We start from the raw sequence: 18,406 nt of genomic DNA, 5'->3' as shown, positions 1-18,406 counted from the left end.
TCAGGATGGAGATCATCCTTTAGAGCAAGGAGTTTCGATTCGCAGATTACAGGCGTGGAGACAGGTTGGCACCAGACCACCTTTGTTTGTGTAAGATTCAAACCGGGGGCTGATTTGAGACTTACAAGCCCGAAAGGAAATGTAGAGGTCCCAAGTCACACATGTGAAACACTTCGAGATATAATGAAAAGTGTACTAATTTCATGTTAGTCCCCACTTTTGATGACTATATCATTATCATAAACCAGGAGATAGACTATGTCAAAAAAAGAATGAGGAATTATTCTTGCTACTAGATAGACTATGTTCACATTAGTGTGGAACTGAAGCAAGTTAACCAAGCTCTTGGAGCTAGCTTTTTTGGGTCCGCAGATGGCATTGTGAAGTCGGCAGGTATACGATGGCTAAGTAGGGCCTACTCAACGAACCTGGTTGTTGCATATATATAGACATCTTTATTGAAATATGCAACCAATGTATTCCGTTTGGTTGCCGGAATTTTTTTGGTTCTTGAGACTTTTGTGGAATTTCAGCAGGGAACCCACGTTTGGTTGTTGGGCCCAAAATAATCCCAGGAACCAAAATAACCCCACACGAAACCTTACCTTGGAAAAAAAATACTCACAGGAACCAAAATAATCCCAGGAACCAAAAATAAGCTTGCAAACGAATTTTTTTTCTTCCCAACAGTTCAAGCAACCAAACAATTTCCACCAATCTCCCTGGGAGTTTTTTGTTCCACAGAAATCCCAAGAACCAAAAAAATTCCGGCAACCAAACGGACTTAACCAAAAGATGGATTTAAAATTTTAAATAGTAAGAGATAAATTTAAAATGTTTTCAGAATGCTTGTGTTCTAAAATGATTTGAAAAATAATTTTCTTAAGAAATTAATCAAGACTTGTTTTAATTGGACGTTAATTTTCATGAATTTTAACATTCTAATATTGATACTTTGAATAGAAAATGGTTTACAGTGCTTAGTAGAAAATGAGTATGCAATGGTGTCTAATACCTTCCAATCTTGTAACTATATCACATGCCCATTCTGGAGGTGATCAATCAGATCGGATTCAATGATGGGTTCTTAAATTCTATTTTCTAGGTAGCAACTCTTTATCTCATGTATCATTCATTCATTCAAACAGATGCTACATATAGCTTCAACTTTTACTCTCTTCTTTCTTTTTCTTTTTTCTTTTTTCTTTTTTTTGATGAAATAAGAATTAGGGATCAGCCCCGGGGATCGAGATGATCAATGTACAACCAAAATTGAGGAGGAATAAAAACAAAAGTACAAGAAAAAGCTCATCGATGAAGGATACTCTTCTTTTCCTTATTGGAAAACAAGTCTTGAAGACTTAGCCTTTCCTTAAGTGACTTACCTTTCCACATTCAGTCATCCCTCCCATTCACATATGGGATGAGAATGACTCCACCTTCTTCTAAAACCAAATGAAAATGGTAGTGTGGACTAGTAACAATCAAAGAATTTCTTGACGCTAGCTCAGAGATCCATGGAAAGCATGCTAAGCTAGCATGACCCTGGCATTTCACATCTTTTGACATAGGTTCTTTCATTCTGTAAAGTAGAACGGTATATGGAAAAGGGAAATGATATTCCCACCAACTCTTGGAGCATTTTAACACTTTTAATTTTGTTTGTCTTTTATCTAAAAATGCAGCATTTCCACTCACTTTGTTTTTCTGTTTTCCTGATAAGGAAGTCAGTTTTAATAAAAGACAAATAAAGTGGGGTGGATATATCATTTCACATATTGAGCTTAGCAAAAGAGTCCTGAGGCTACATGTAAAAAAGCAACCAATAAGAAAAATCCTACTGATATTTGCACTACCAAACTCACCTTGTCATTTATTATTTAACCAGCTGTCAAAAGCTATTAATTACAATTCCCAAAAAGCTACAGCAGCCAATTAAAATGAAATGACAAGGTGAGTTTGCATCAAAACATGATAGTGCAAATATCAGTTGCCTAAGAAAAAAACAAGATATAAACTTTAGTGGATAATCAATCCATATATTTACAGCCTCCTCTTTTATTAGCTTCTCTAAAAAATTATTTGTTGTACAGTAAAATTGGAAGGAACGATACAAAATGGTTTAGCATGGCCTCTACGTAAGATGACGAGAATAAACCGAGAAGCAGCGTAGTAACATAATGTTAGGTACCTTATCGATACGCCAAAAGCTCCAGAGCAGATGGAACGCATTAGGCAAGGCCCTTTAAACCTGTCCCATACTAGGTTGGGTCCCACCCACTCCCATACCTAGGCGGGCCCCCACTTAGGACCGTAACATATCACCACGCTTCCACACCCGCCGTCCTCGGCGGCCTACTCTGTGACGGCTTTCACTCTAGCCTTTTTTCTAAGTATCCCTTTTCACAAGTCGCCCTTTCCGTGACTCGAACACCGAATGTAGTAGCTGCTCTGATACCAAATGTTAGGTATCTTACTGATACACCAAAAGCTCCAGAGCTAGTGAAACGCGTTAGACAAGGCCCTCTAAACCTGTCCCATACCAGGCTGGGTCCCACCCAGCCCCATACCTAGGCAGGCCCCCACTTAGGACCGTAACACATAAGCTTTGATACGTGCGCTGTAACGGAAGCTTTTAGCGTGGTTTTAATTTTCGACCGAAATCCGAAATAGAAAGAAACTGAAATTTCCTTAAATTTGATATTTCGCGAAATACCAAAATTTGGAATTTCGGTCCGAAATTTCGGAGAAAATGGCTTTTTAGGAAAAAAAAACAAAAATTGTTACAAAATTTCGGCCAAAAGTCTGAAATTTCAGTCCGAAGCTTAATACCAAATTTCAGATTTCGCCAAAATTTCGGATTTCAGTGGGTCCGAAATAGGTACCGAAACCGAAATTTAATACCTTCTTTTAGATGGTATAACAAGAAAGATTGAAAGTAAGAAAATATAAGAAAGGATGATGATTTTAAAGATGTTATCACAAGAAAGATTGAAAGTAAGAAAATAGAAGAAAGGATAATGATTGTAAATAAAAAGGGTCGTTGGATGCACCTGCATCAACAGAAGAAGAGGCCTTTATTCTCAAATTAGGTTAACTGCTCTACAATTGGCAAAGCCAGTTCAATTCTGAGAGCCTAGAATTGAACCATCCCGATAGTATTGTCGAATTAGGCCATGCTCACATTGGATTCTGAGAATTAATTTTGAACCCAAAACTAATTATTGGACTCAAGATTAAGCAATACACGTTTTGTTTTCTGAGAATTGATTTTCAGTCCAAAACTGATTATTGAACTCAAAAATTAAACTCGATATCAGAGTCCTATCATCAGTTCTGTACTAAAAATCAATTCTAAAAAACCAAAACGAATAGAGTCTCACATGTAATTTTGAGTTCAATAATCAGTTTTGGACTCCAAAATAAATTCTTAAAATCCAAAACAAACAGAACCCTAGTCTCTCTCTCTCTCTCTCTCTACCATACTACTTTTTTTTTCTGGATTGCATAATGTAAGACCTTATGTGTATATAATCTACAATCTATACTCTCAAGTCTCAACCATATATAACATATTAGAAAAAGAAGAGAGAGAGAGAGAGAGAGAGAGAGAGAGAGAGAGAGAGATGAATACATATATACCCAAGAAAACTAAGAGGAGATAACTAAAAATGCTTTCTTAAAAAAATGAAAAATGAAAAATTTACATGACCGAAACAAGCAGCATACTCTTAGCGGAGCCGAGTGAAGCCAAGCCGAACCGAACTATCATAAGCTACAGGCTTAGATGCAAATCCAAGCCTAGGGCATCGTTGTAATTTGTGCTCCTATCCAAGCCCGAGAATCTTCTCAACGGAGGAGGAACGGAGGCGTGAGGCCTAATTATGGGTGCCTCGGCCACAAAACCCATCTGCTGCGCGTAGGATGCGCTCCGCGCCGAGCCAGACGGGAACACGTGAGACACGTGGAAGGGTGGGTTGGCTCGAGAGACATAAACCAAAGAAGGAGATTGCCGAGCCGGGGCGGGGATGAATGAGCCAGGACCAAGAAGATGTGGCGGCGGCGCGAAAGCCGATATGATGGGATTTCTCAGGTAAGCCGCCGAGTTTCGAACGGCTTGCATTTGGGCGCGCTTGAGCTGTTGGCGTTCTTTTTTGTGGGCATTTTGGTGGCCACCTAATGCTTGTGAGTTGGCAAATTCACGGTAACAGTACTGACACTCGTATTTCCGGTGATCGGAGGCCGGTAAAGTGACGTGTTCCGGCGAGTTAGTTGGGTTTTTGCCGGAATTTATTTCTTGTTCTTCTTCGGACACGTGGAAACCAAAGAGCTTTAAAGGAACGTTGGTGTTAGTGTTGTTGGGTTTGGTTTGGCATTGAATTTCTGCCATTAGAGACAGAGAGAAGAGAAGATACAGAAGAGAAAAAAGAGGGTTTAAGGGAAGGGTTTAGTGAGCATGGGATTGGTGGGTTTTGGAGATCAGAAGAGAGAACAGATGAGAGAGCTCATTGCATGTTTGTGGTATTTATATAAGATAAAAGAGACTGATAATATATGAGAGAGAGAGATGAGTTGGGTGCGGACATCCCAAGGAGGAGAAAGTGGTCTTGGGAACATAACCGGTTAATACACAATGACTTGGATTGCGCTTGTTTTCAGATTTTATAATGTGTAAGCCCTTATACTCCCTTATTTTTCAAAAAGTACTCTACCGACCACACTATAGGATGATCCTAACCGTCCATATGATAGCCATAACCTATAAAATCATTTTCATAGGATGATCCTAGCCCCCCAATCATAATATGCACCATAATATGCAGTTCATCTTCGGAGGGCTAGGATCATCCAATGGAAATGATTTTTTGAGCACAACATATGGACGGTTTGGATCATCCTATAGTTTGGTCTGTATAGTACTTTTTGAAAAATAATGGACTATAAGGGCTTACACAGTATAAAATCTCGTATTGCTATTCTTTTGGTCGGGAGGTATGTGTGAAACTACACAATTCTTCCTATTTCTTTTCTTTCTTCTTTTCCTTGTTAGGAGTTGTTTAAGACAAGTGATAACTTCACCCCTTTCCTTTTGACAATAAATTTTTTTTTTTTTTTAATTTTTAAAAAGACCTTAATTTTAATACCCCATTTTCAACATTAATGGCATGTTTGTCGACCCTATGAAAAGTTATTCCATGGAATATTCGTTGGCTCAACTCTGTGAGTAGAAAAAACGTAGGCTACTTCAAATTTAGTATCTCCCCTTGTTTTATAGGGGCTTTTTACCCTCCGATCCCCTAACTCCCATCCTCTCTAACTCTCTCCCTCCACTCATCTAGCACAAAATGGGTCACTGATGTTCCATGGAAAATTTTTCCAAGGTTGCCAAACATGACCTGAATGAGTGTATGTTTGGCAATCATAAATATTTTTTGGCTGCACTACCAAGTTTTGATAATGAGGCAAGCTTATTATTATTATTTAACCAGATGTCAAAGACTATTACAGTTATAAAAAAACTCTCACCGGCCAATTTAAAAAGAAAAGAGAAGGTGAGTTAGCCCCGCGGTTATCAAAACATGGCCGGTAGTGCAAATTCCAATAGACGTTTTTTTTCCTAAATTGTTTTCCTTAAAAAATATGTTTGCAGGGTATTTTTTGGGTAAAATTATTTCAGGTGAAACTTTTTAAGGTTTTTATGGGAAAAGTTTTAAATGGAATAATTTTTCTTAGAAATATATTAACAAACATTTGAAAATTTATTATTTTTCAAATTTTCAAGGTTGAAAATATGCTCTAAAAACAAATTGATTCAAATCATCTAGTATTTTATGAATTAAATGTGAATTCGGTAAATAATTTTTCAAATTCTCATGTATTATTTGTAGAGAATTTATATGATGGGTGGCTGTGAAAACACGTGAAGTCTAAAAAAGTAGGTACGGCCCACTTTTTTTGATGATCCAAACCGTCCATCTGTTTGGGCACAACTTAAATAGGTTGTGCCCCAAAAATCAGTTTCATAGGATGATCCTAACCCTCCGATCTGAACTGATCTGAATATGGAGATTTCCAACAATCATTTATGGAATCTTCTATAGATCAGATGGTTAGGATCATCCTATGGAACTGATTTTTGGGGCACAACCTATTTACGTTGTGCCCAAACAGATGAACGGTTTGGATCATCGAAAAAAGTGGGCCGTACCTACGTTTTTTAGACTTCACGTGTTTTCACGGCCACCCATCATATAAATTCTCTTATTTGTAAATCTAATGAGAAAGTTAAAATGAAAACTAAACTCACATCTTATTCTACGCATAACCGTCTCTCCGCGCTTTTTATTGTGTCTTATTTAGAGAAAAAAAATTGTTTATGGTGGATATACATGTAGTAAATAGAAACAAAAAATATGCATTTTTCCTATTTTTTGAACTTTTCCATAATATTTTTAAAATTTTCCGAACATTCGCCTCACTAATTTTTTTTCTTGAATCCGAACTTTGCTTTACATTTTTTGAAATTTTTAAACATTTGTCTTGCCAATTTATTCTTGAATCCGAACTTTGTAACTATGCTCATTACTTTATTAAACTGTTCTTTGATTGACCCGTGCTAACTTTCTAGGAATTATAATAATCTGAGATTAAATTTAAAATGAGCTGAGATTAAATTTTAATATTAATAAATAATATTTTAAATAATTATTGAATGTCTTAAGCTTTTGATTTCTACTAATGATGGGTGTGTTGTGTCCATGAGAATGTCTCCTGGTAGTTGAACTCAGGATAAGTAAATATGCACATTATCTTGTAGAAAACTGCGGTTTTGCCATCAGTTTTTTTTGGGAAAAATAAAAATATTCCATATTTAGGGTGTACACCATTTGAACGAGTCTAACGCCCTGTTCCTTTAAGAGTATGACAACCGATTGTGAGTGTCAAACCGATTATGGACTCAAATTTAAATGTAATTTGGAGTCCAATCATCAGTTGGGCACTCACAATCGGTTGTTATGTGATGGAAGCTAGCAAATCCCTAGTTTACCTTGACTTATCAGAAACTAGGGATGCAAGTCTTGTTGAGTCATGTTAGGTGTAACTTGACCCACCTGCAATTCAATGAACCCAACCAAAATTTCAAACCCACTTCTCCAAACATGACCCGATTCTTATTTATAATTGGTCTGAATTTCATTTTCAAGTTGAAATTTTCATTAGAATTATCGATCCGTTTGAAATTCGGCCGCGTTCAATTGAAACTCAATTAAAAATATAGTTAAGCTGGTTAATATAAGCAAACATGAAAGTCTAGACATATATGAACAGAGTAATAAACCATAACTCTGGTTCAATCAATTATTATTTCATTAGTATTACACAAATAGAATTTCATACACACAAGGACACGAGTCATAACAAAGAATTTGAATGTTTCCTACACGAAAGATTCAAAGTTCTTCTTCATATTCGAGGTGGGATGGGTCAAATTTAATCTGTATTTTAATCAAGTTGGGAAATCATTTCAATTCTATCCCAACCCAACCGGATATTTGGACCCATGATGCAATTTAGTAAAGAAAAGGTAATTTAATGTTATTTTCTATTCATAAACTACCGCACCACCACCATTTTCACCCAAAATAAAAAATAAAAAAAATCCACTACCGCAATACCATGTTTTGATAATGGCACTACTTGGTTTGTTTTACCTTTTGAATTAGCTTCACTCGACTACTAGAATACCCAACCATGAAAAATTATTTCATGGAATGCTCATGGACCCAATTGTGTGAAGGGTGGAGAAGGGCGCGAGGGAAAGAATTGAAACAAAGTGAGTGGTGCCTTAATCAAAATATGGTAGTGCGGCTATCAGCACCTAAAACTTATTTTATTTTCATTTGCTTTTTGCCCACGAGGAAAGAAAGCCGAGGGTGTTTCTGTCATTTTGTCTAGTGTCCGAGTTCTAAATCCAAGCTTATTATTATAAAAGGGGTAATGTGGTACAGTGGTAGTTCAACCAAGTTTGGATTTAATGGAACGACACCCAATGTGATCTATGAAGCCCATCTCCCTCTGCCATTTTTTACAGGGGGAGGAGCCAAAGTAATGGCAGAGCTTAGCTTCACCTCACACGCTCCATTGTCCACATTCCTTCTCCACTTATACCTTTTCTTTTCTTTTCCTTTTTTACTCTCTATTGTTGTCTTTTCTTTGTTTTAAATATCATGGTTTGAAATTTCAAGGTCAGCACCGAAACCGAAATTAACATTACCCGAAAATGATACCGGATTTGGGCCGAAATTTCAGATTTTTGTAATTTCATCCCGAATTTCTGATTATTCAACCCAAAATTCTCAAAATTCAGTGATACATCGACCCCGTATGTCTTAAATCGACCCCTTCTAACCTAAAACATTAGGGCATGTGAGTTGTCCACCTGTACCGCGTTCAACACGGCAGGTGACAACTTTATTCAAACTTCCTTGTAGACCTAAAATATTTCGAAATCTATGATAAACCTAAAATGGTCCACTATCTGTGATGATGGTTATGACGATTAAGTCAAATTTAATTTTTTGGCTGACAAATTTCTTGTTGTTGCACGTTAGGGTGACATCTAACAAATCTATGTACAGACCCTGTTTGGATTTCAAGAAAAGCATTTTTTATGGAAATTTTTTTCTTAGGAAATTTAGAAGGAAATGGCATGATTATGGTTAATGTATCAGGATATTAACATAATTTGAAGATCACTCTAAGTAAAAGTTGAATAGCGTTGGTTCATGCCATCTTTTTCGTGTGTAAAAAACCATAAGAACCTTTAGAAATACTTTTCCTTTCCAAAAATTCCTGCAATCCGAGCATGCCCAAAGCGAATATATAAGGGTATATAACATATAATTAAAATTGAGAAATCAAATGAAGAATTTTTTTTACTCTTGAGACTTTTGTGGAATTTCCACAGGAAACCCACGTTTGGTTGGTGAGCCCAAAATAATCCCAGGAACCAAAATAATCCCAAGAACCAAAAATAAGCCTGCAGAAGATTTTTTTTTTTTCTTCCCAACAGTTAAAGCAACCAAATAAAGCATTTTTTTCCCACCGTAGTCCGGTCAACCAAACATGGGATTTTTATTTTACCGGGATACTTCCAAGGAGTTTTTTTTTCCCACCAATCTCCCAGGAAGTTTTTTGTTCCACAAAAATCCCTAAAACCAAAAAATTCCGGCAACCAAACGTATATCTAAAATATAAGGTTTAAAATTATTTCAAATCCCATAAATTTTAGAAAAAAAAATAAAAAATGAAAGTTTCAGATGCGTCATATGGTTGAGTGAGTCCAATGAACAAATAGTAACCTACGACGAGATCACTTATCGACATATGTCTCTAATGTGACCCCAAATACATATGAAAAAGATACATGGTATATGATTTATAATACAAACCTTCTCTATCTTTTTCGAAAAATGAATATTTTAAGGAAAAGACAAACCGAAGGAGCAGGAAAGACAGTGATTTTTAAGAAAAGACAAATAAAAAGAGATGAAATATTATCATTTCCTTGCCAAAATACATGAATTTAGAGGAAGAGGTGTAACCAAGGATTTCATAGTGGGGCCGACGTTGACGCCATGGTGGTGGGCAACGTTAGTTCGGTGTTTGCGTGATTGACGTTGGCCCCTTTGTCTTTTTATATTTAATTAATTTTCATAGAAGGGAAATCTCATCGAATCTTACTAACTACGTAGAAAAGGAGGGTTTGAAAAGAACATATCTTCATCTTCTTAATGCTACTTTAAATGAGTACATTTATCATTCCAAACTCCCTACAAAGTCTTCCCACAACTCCAAAGTGGGTCCACCTTGTCTCCCTTCACCTTTCACCCATTCAAATCCCCTTGCTTTTAAATAACCATCATTATCATATATGCTAGATCTTTCTTGGCAATTTATTGTATGATACGAGAAAAATGAAATTTTAAAAATCCTCCATGAAATATCACCTTTGATCGACCCATATCGTCCGTCGGATGCTTTCCATTCAAATGATCTTAACTTGTTTTAACGGTAGATTATGGTATGTAATCCCTTCTGATCATCGAATGAGAGGTTAGGATTGTCCGATAAGAGTGATCAATCCAAGATGCAGGCACAAATGGGATATCTGGATTGACTTTCAATATTACGGTGAGGTCACTCTTGGATTACAAGGGTGAATTATGATTGATGGAAATATTTTTTATATTTTGAGAATATCACGAGATATTATTAGTTGTAACCCACACTTTTCTTTCTTAATAACTTGTGTTAAGATCCCTGGGGCTAATGATCTTTGACTTGAGGTCTTACCTAATTCTAGGGTTAGAGAAGCTGGTTTGGGCCCACTCTCCCATCCATGGAGAGCTCTATGAATTTGTCTCCCTAAAGAAAGTAATGAGGTGACCCTACTTAGAGGCTTTGGGGAATCATGTTTTCTTATCAAGGTAGTTGGAGAGTTCAATTAAAGGTCCTAATGACTAGAGAACACAGGTTTCCTCCTTGTCAAATGAACTGGCTCTTTCTTTCTTCATAGTTCCCTTTATCATGATGGCCGGGTTTGGTTTGCCTTAGATCACTAGGAACAAAAATTGGTCCCCCAAGATCATCAATTTATAGACAAAAATGATGAAACATTTTTATTTATTTTTGAGATGAGTAAAAATGATGAAACATGTTAAGCGCGTAACAAGAGAAGATGTACTAGGTGTAAGGAATCACATGGCTTTTCCATTGATAGAGGGGAACACATGTGAAGATGCATCTACTTGGTCTCTCAGTGTTCGAGTCACTATTGACAAAGATGTGCTCTACGATTACGCAAACATTTGCAATTCTTTAATCTCTCTCTATCTTCCTTGCCCATTAATCAAAAGTATTTTCTTCTCTTGCCCATTGGGTGGCAAGCTTTTCATGCTGTAATGGTGTTCACCATCCAATATAAAATACTTCTACCGGCCCTAATCATGCTTACTTTGTTGTTGATTGAAGAGATGTTGAAGAGATGCAGATATTAGCATTTCTGATCTCCAAATCTTGGGGTGGCCCACCAAGATGTGCTACTGAAGGGAAACTTTCCATGTTGATTAGACAATATGATGCATAAAGAACAGGGTTCTGTACACTTTCCCTAATATAATACAAAGATCATTAACTTAACACCCATCTCTTTCTCTTTTTCAACCATTATTTTGGAAGCCCCCACCCCAAAAAATAATAAAAGAAGTGAGGCTTATTTATTAAGTTGATATCTCTTTTTAGATATGTTCAAAGCAAGTTAACAATCCAAGCAATGTGGGTAAGAAATAAAATAAACCTCCATGTAATCCAAGTGACATTACCTACTTCAATAAACTAATGAATAAATGCCGGGTAGATCATGTGAAGTAGTACGTTTTTTATGGAAAATAACATACATCTAAACCATAGATTACAGTCTAGAATTTTTAAGATTTCTAGAGTGTAGAATTAATTCCTTCGTGTGAATTTAAATATTCACAAGCAGTCCGTGAGCTGAGTTTGAGAATTGATGTTTCCACCCCCACCCCCCTTTTAAAGCATTTCCATGCCCCTTCTCTTTGTCTTTTCCTTAAAATTACTACAATTACACCACTTTTATGTCTCTTGAAAATGGAATCACTTTTAGGAAAAGAGAACAAAAGGGGTGGAAATACTGCAAAAGGGGATGTAAATATCATTTTTCATACATACATACATACATATAGGCTAGTGGCACTACCATGTTTTAAGAATTGCACAAACTCAGCTTGTCTTTTCTTTTTTAATTGGCTTTTGGGAGGTTCTTAATTAGGAACTGTGATAACCTTTGACAGCTCTTTAAATAATAAGAGATTAGATGAGTTAGTGCAATTATAAGAACATGGTTGTGCTTATATCATTTCCCTATATATATTGTAGTGGTATCCAAGTAATATGGAACTCCAATGTCATGTTGACGTACAGATCAATGCACATGACCAAATAGAAGTTAAAAAAAAAGGAAAAGAAGTATGTGATTAGATTTCCCACCATGATCTTGTCTTATGAAGAGGGTAAGCAATTTCTCACAACATGACGTGCATGCTTTAGAAAGAATCTTGGATAAACTATCTTTGAATTTTTGGAGCTATTTGGGATTAAATTATCTGAGTAGATGTGATGGGGTTTCCCTTAAATTTTAAAGTGGGTTCAACAAACCATAGTCAAAACGTACTCTTTCATGTAAAATGTATGTAAGCTTTGCTTTACAATTGCTTTATAATATAATGTTTCTACCTATTTTTTCTTTTAGTTGATTAAGTCATCTCTAGATTCTGGAATTGAGTGCTTTGGATATAAAGATGGGAACATGAATAGGAAAAGCAAGGAAAGGAAGGCAGTTCTGGAAGCTTTTAGAAAAATTGGAAATGACCCAGTATATGGTTTTCCCAACTTTATTATCATTAAAGTAGTGCACCAACAGATAACTGTCACTATTTCCTTTCGGTCTATTATTTAATTTTGGGATTGCAATTTGGGCTGCACACCCAATTGGACCTTTTCCAGTCTATTTGCCTGATGAACAACTAGTGAAACTCCCAAAACAAAAAAAAGAAAAAAAAAAGAGAGAAAAGATGTGAGAAGAATCCTGCAATAGGGTACTTTACTTGAATTTTGATCATGAATGAATAAGGTTTTATTTACTACTATCTCTACTACTAACTAGGTACTTTCTAGGCTATTGAAAAATAAAGAAATATGTGAATGGAATATTTAAGATAAGGGAAGTAATATATTCGCTCCCTTTTCTTCTCTGGGCCACCCCCTCTAGTGTATAATTTTGAAATGGTGGGATTTTATTAGAAAATAAAATCGAAACGACTGAGGAGTTCGAAAGGACAAAGATCACAAAAAGAGAACAAAATCATAGTGGTGTGAAATCGAAGATCCCTAATGAGGGGTGATCAACTCCTGCCTGAGCTAGACGGTTTGCCTCTACATTAGCCGGTTGACAAGTGCGATGGAACCTAACTAGGTGACCCTCCAAAGTATCCAGAATATCGTCAATCATCTCAGTGAAATGCTAGGGGTACTATCAAGCCATCTGATTACATTGAGAGAGTCTCCCACTACAATAATGTTACTCCACATCCCTCTAGCAAGCAGTCTTGTCCCCTGTAGAATAGCCTTGACTTCTGCTTCGTTGGAATCCTTAAATCCAATTAGACCTGATAAGGCCCAAATGTTTCACCAGCATCATCTATGACTAGGCCCCCGGTACCATCCAGGTCTGGGTTGCAAAGGCTGGAACCATCGAATTTTAATTTAAACCATTCAAGGTCCCGGGGATCCATCTGGGGAATACCATCACCTCATAATCCTTACTAGCACAAATCTCCTTCCATGAACGTTTGATATCCATTGCTAAATATATCTTAAAGCGGGGAAGGATCCTTGCCCAAGAAATGGTTACGGTAAGGATCCTCGAGGAGTAGGAAACACTTCCAGCATTGTTCTTGAAGGTACGAGCATTTTGCTCTTTCCAAAAAAACTCATATTGTGGCTAAAAAGATGAGCTTCCAAAAACTCAGGCCTTTCCTAGGCCACGGGGTGAAAAACCATGCTTCCATGTCGTCAGATAAGTAGATGGGAAACACCCAAGAGATGTCGAACCTGTGAAGAATTTTAGCCCACACAAATCTATAATACTTAAAATGGTTAAGAATGTGACCCACCGTTTCACTTGCTTCCATGCACAGGGCGCAGTGATATATGATGAGCATATGGAGGCAATAGAGGTTGTCAGCTATCTGAATTTTGTTCCACAACGCAATCCACCGAAGCGCACCTAATCTGTGGGGAGCTAGGACAATCCACACTCTGGCTAAGTGCGTAGAGGGGGGCAATAAGCAATTTGGAGATAGGATGTACTTATCTACATAGATCCACCTACGAGTCCAAGAGCTAGCCATACTTGCATTCAATAACCTTGTTCCAAATATGGTCTCTTTCCTCTCCAAACCTCCATAACCATTTCCCAAACCTCTAGTGTATTTATGACTACTTTTCCGGGGAAGAAAGGAGGCGCACACGTTATTTCCCTTAAGATAATTATGTATTTACAATAACGTCTCAATTATTTCATTAGAACCAAGATGTGATATAGGCTTCGAATGATGAACAGGGTCACAATATGAACAGATGAGGCCCTCCTGTTCAACCATCCAAACAATTAATCTGTTAGGCCTTGCTTTGGATAGATCATAGATCGAAATTCTCACCCTTCAGATCATTCTAAGCCTTTGATTCGTCGAGATTTTCTAGACGAATGTAGACTGTTGATTATTATTTTTAAATATTTCAACTCCCCATTTAAGGGCAAAACAATACACTTAGAACCGTCCCTTAAAGGGCCCACGAGGCAAATGGTTTGGATCGTTGAACGAGTGACATCTGATCGCTCATATTTTCCAAGAAAAATCATTTCCCAAATATGGGCATATATTATATAATAATCCCTTTTTCAAAAGATCTATTTTCCATGTGCCAATAGCTTTTGTTTGTTCGGAGTCCTTGTGTCAGAAGAAGGTATAAATGGGCTGGATAACCAGCGGGCCTGTTGGGCTAAAATTTCATCCAGGTTTCAATGGGCCAAAATTAGGTCCTACATGTCTAGACTCGGTGTTAGGGCATCTTTGGATGCCACCAAAATGGCCCTTATTATCATTTCTGTTATCACCAAAATGGCCCTACATGAGCTAACAGAAATGCTAAATTGAAGGGCGCCCTGCGCAATGGCTCTCCCATTGGATCCCTGTCATTAAAGTACATTAATTTATTCCATTACTTGTACATTTGTTTATACTATGTATTATAAATGCAATTTGATGACGTCTCTCATGGAGTTCATAATTGAAAATAATGTTTTAAACATACTAAGAGGCAATTTTGATACGCGGATTTTAGAATGTGGGATTTCGTCAAAATTGTAGCTAAAAGAGACGAGAGAAGAAAAAGCGGACCGGCCGTCGTTTTTGACTCGTTTTTTACCTCTCGCCTTTCTTTCCGTCAGCAAAAAGAGTAGCAGATCCTCCCATATTTCCAGGTTTTAGAAATCTTAGGATGTAGGAGAGATTTTTAAAACCTGAATTTCTCACTTAAAATCCAAGAAACGCTGTCTGGACAGCCTACAACAGCTTGATCATGAACCCTCTTTATACACTGTTTTCAAACTAAAAAACTGGATTCTAAAATTCGCGTATCCAAACAACCCCTAAATGTAGAGGGAGACTCCTTAAATGTCATTAGATGGATGGATGGTAGTTATCCTCACCCTTAGATATTCGCGGAGTTGACCGATGAGATTATGGTGAGGGACATTCAGTTCAGTTTCAGCACGTTCTAGACATTCGTTGCTCGACTAATAGTAAAGCGGATAAATTTCTTCCTTGTGCTCATCATACAAAATTATTCATGTTGTAGGCAACTCACTTTGGTTCTTGATTGACTTGACATTGGTTACCCCTATAGGCCTTTGTACTTCAATGATGATCAGTGTTATTTTCTAATACATAGAAGCATTTCCCGAGTGGTATTAAAACCGAACGGATTTGTTTGATATTTTTCAAAAAGAACCATTGAAGTTTATATTAACCATCATTTTAATGAGCCTTAAGTTGAATCATAATTCATACACCATTTCATAATACATTTATAAGCCCTTTTAAATGGTATAAATTCTTTTTAGAATCGGTTTCAATCACAAAGATTAGGGACTAAGCCCAGTTCAATTGACATTGATCTAGCATAAATTAGCACTCATTATTGTTGACCGACTGTCAAAGCCACTGATCGTATAATTCTACGGTTGGTTGGTTGGTTGCTGAAATTAAATTTAGAAGCTTTCCAAATCAAAGGTATAAAACCCTATTTTAAACACTGATAATAGACATTGATTTGGCCCTATAACAAGCAGGCCAAAGCCAATCAAAAGCATCAAGTGTGCAAGCCATAAAAGGCCAACCATAGTTCCTTCATTATCTGATTATCTCCCCTCTTGAAATGGTGCATCTCCAGCAGTTCATTACGATGTCATCTGTAATATTTTGGCTTCATCAACTTAACCATTGAATACAAATGTTAGTACACCATTCTACGCCATTCATCTAAGGACAGAGAACCAACACCTTCAATTCATAACCTATTCACAAATTCCCATCATTTTAACAAAATCCAGAATAGTTCATGTCCCTCTCTATGATCTCAATCCAAAATCTTCTCAGTCAAATCCCTCCACCTTATGATCTCCTCTTAAAATTCACTTGTCAGCTACTCTCTACTCATAAACAAGGGCAGTTTTCTCCATGTCCTAAAGATAGATTTACAGTAATGTCAATAATTTATTTTTATTTTTTTGAAAGGTAACGATTTTATTAATGAGCTATAATCGAATTACAGCGAGGGGACAAGATGTCCCGCTGTTGTAATAGCAATTACAGTAAACAATTCTTCCCTACCCACAATTTTCCTATGTGAAAGCCTTTCCTAACTGCGAGGGAGGTCGAGGACTAAATTCTTAACCCTTCATCTGCCTCTTCAAACCTCCTCCTTTCCATTGATGGGTCCCTCTGGATTAGGACCAACCCCTCTCATTGCGCATCTTCTTTTGCTAGTTTATCCGCTTCTTTATTAGCAGAAAGACGCATATGCTGAAATTTTGGGGAAATAGATGCTACTAGATCCCTAATTTCTGAAATGACATCCGCTAACTCGCATGGGCCTACTGATTTGTTGGAAGCCCATGAGATTGCATTTGTCGAGTCCCCTTCAATGATTAGATTTCCACTCCCATGATTTGCAAACCACTTCAAACCCCATAGTAATGCCCGGACTTCCACTTCATTTGATCCTCAATAACCCGCCTGTCCGAAGTAAGAGAGAGGAATGGAGCCTCCAGAATCCCTGCCCGCTTGACCTGGATTCCCTTTTGAGCTTCCGTCAAGGTTCATTTTTATCCATCTGCTCAAAGGGGGGACCCATTTTGGTGCTTTGACTTGCTTCATCTTCTTTCATGAATGATGGCCTTCCAATTCCTAAGAATGCCCACTAGGCTGTAAATTGGTGCACCCTTCCCCACTCTACTCCATGCTATGATGTCCGCTTTCACATTAAAAACTATTCTTTGCCAACAGTTCAGTAATGGCTATATTTTGAATCCAATCACTCTATCATACAGCCAAATCTCCTAAGTTGTTGTCTCTCCTTGTCCTCTTTGAGGCTCAAAGTGCACATGGGACTTCTCGACAGAGAGTCAGCAAGAGTTTCCAATTTCTCAAGGAGAATAGGGTTTACAAAGAAGTTTCCCATGCCATCAACACCGCATAAAGTCAGGTCCTCAAACAACAATTCAGCATTTGAAATGACTTCCCCCACACAGTTGAAACTGCTTCCCATTAAGCCAATGCCAACAGGATTGATGACAAGCATCCTGGAAACTTTGTTACATGGATCTGTGTTCTTCTCACTTCTGACAATTCCTGCATGTGTCGAGGTTGCAGAATCAGAGAAATCAAGGTCAAGATCCGGGGACTGCTGGTTCAAATTTTGTCCTGGAAAAAAAAGCTTGTGAGATAAACTGAAAGAAGGACTAGCTAGTTAAAAGCCAAACAGTGACTTGCGTGATTGTGCATGTTCAATCCGCATGCTTCCAAGTGTTTTCTTAAATAGGAAGTATACAGTTCTCTGACTGAGTAAAATAGCATTTTGTGCTTGGGCCAGCAACCCTACGGCTGGGGCCCATCTTAGAGAGGGTTAATAACTTAATATTTTCTGATGCAGGAGATTTTTCGTCGCAGACTATTGATTGTTGGCCATAGGAAATGAACGGTTTGGACCACCAAAACAGTAGACCGAGCTTGTACTTTTGCCACCAGAATGCTCTTGGACGCCATATAATTCCCATATATAGACAACACTCCACATTGTTTTGAATTGTGATAGTTGATTTGAGCAAATGACTATATATGCCGTTCTGCTCAAACCAAACATTGGGTAACGTATCTTTTGTGAGTTTCAGTTTCAATAAAATGTGTCATGTTTCAGTTTCCAGAAAACTGAATAATGGCCCCACCATTACAGTTGCTGGCCAGACCAGGTGAAATTTTGCACTAGTCAAGCATTACTATCTTTCTAGTTTTGTTATTTCTAAAGATTTAAGTTTCCGAATTTTCAACACGTGGGTTCTGTGGCCCTTTACATAAAATATGACCTGGAAAAATGACGAAGAAGATAATCAAAACAAAGTCCTTTCTAGATGGAGACCATTAGCATGGCCAGGAACATTTTCCCATTTAAACAAAACAAAATGACACTTTTGTCTATTCAA

The 18,406-nt window shown here is 37.3% G+C and overlaps 1 pseudogene; it reads right to left on the bottom strand.

Moving 5' to 3' along the window:
- Positions 1–3,656: 3,656 nt before the first annotated feature.
- LOC143854985 (zinc finger protein GIS3 pseudogene) lies at positions 3,657–4,616 on the bottom strand (annotated as a pseudogene).
- Positions 4,617–18,406: the final 13,790 nt, after the last annotated feature.

This window comes from Tasmannia lanceolata, unplaced genomic scaffold, assembly GCF_043159265.1.
Source record: "Tasmannia lanceolata isolate RefF3 unplaced genomic scaffold, GAP_Taslan_0.1 ptg000020l, whole genome shotgun sequence".
Lineage (NCBI taxonomy): Eukaryota > Viridiplantae > Streptophyta > Magnoliopsida > Canellales > Winteraceae > Tasmannia > Tasmannia lanceolata.
The sequence above is the reverse complement of the archived record's forward strand: the minus strand, read 5'-3'. Positions and strand labels throughout refer to the sequence as shown.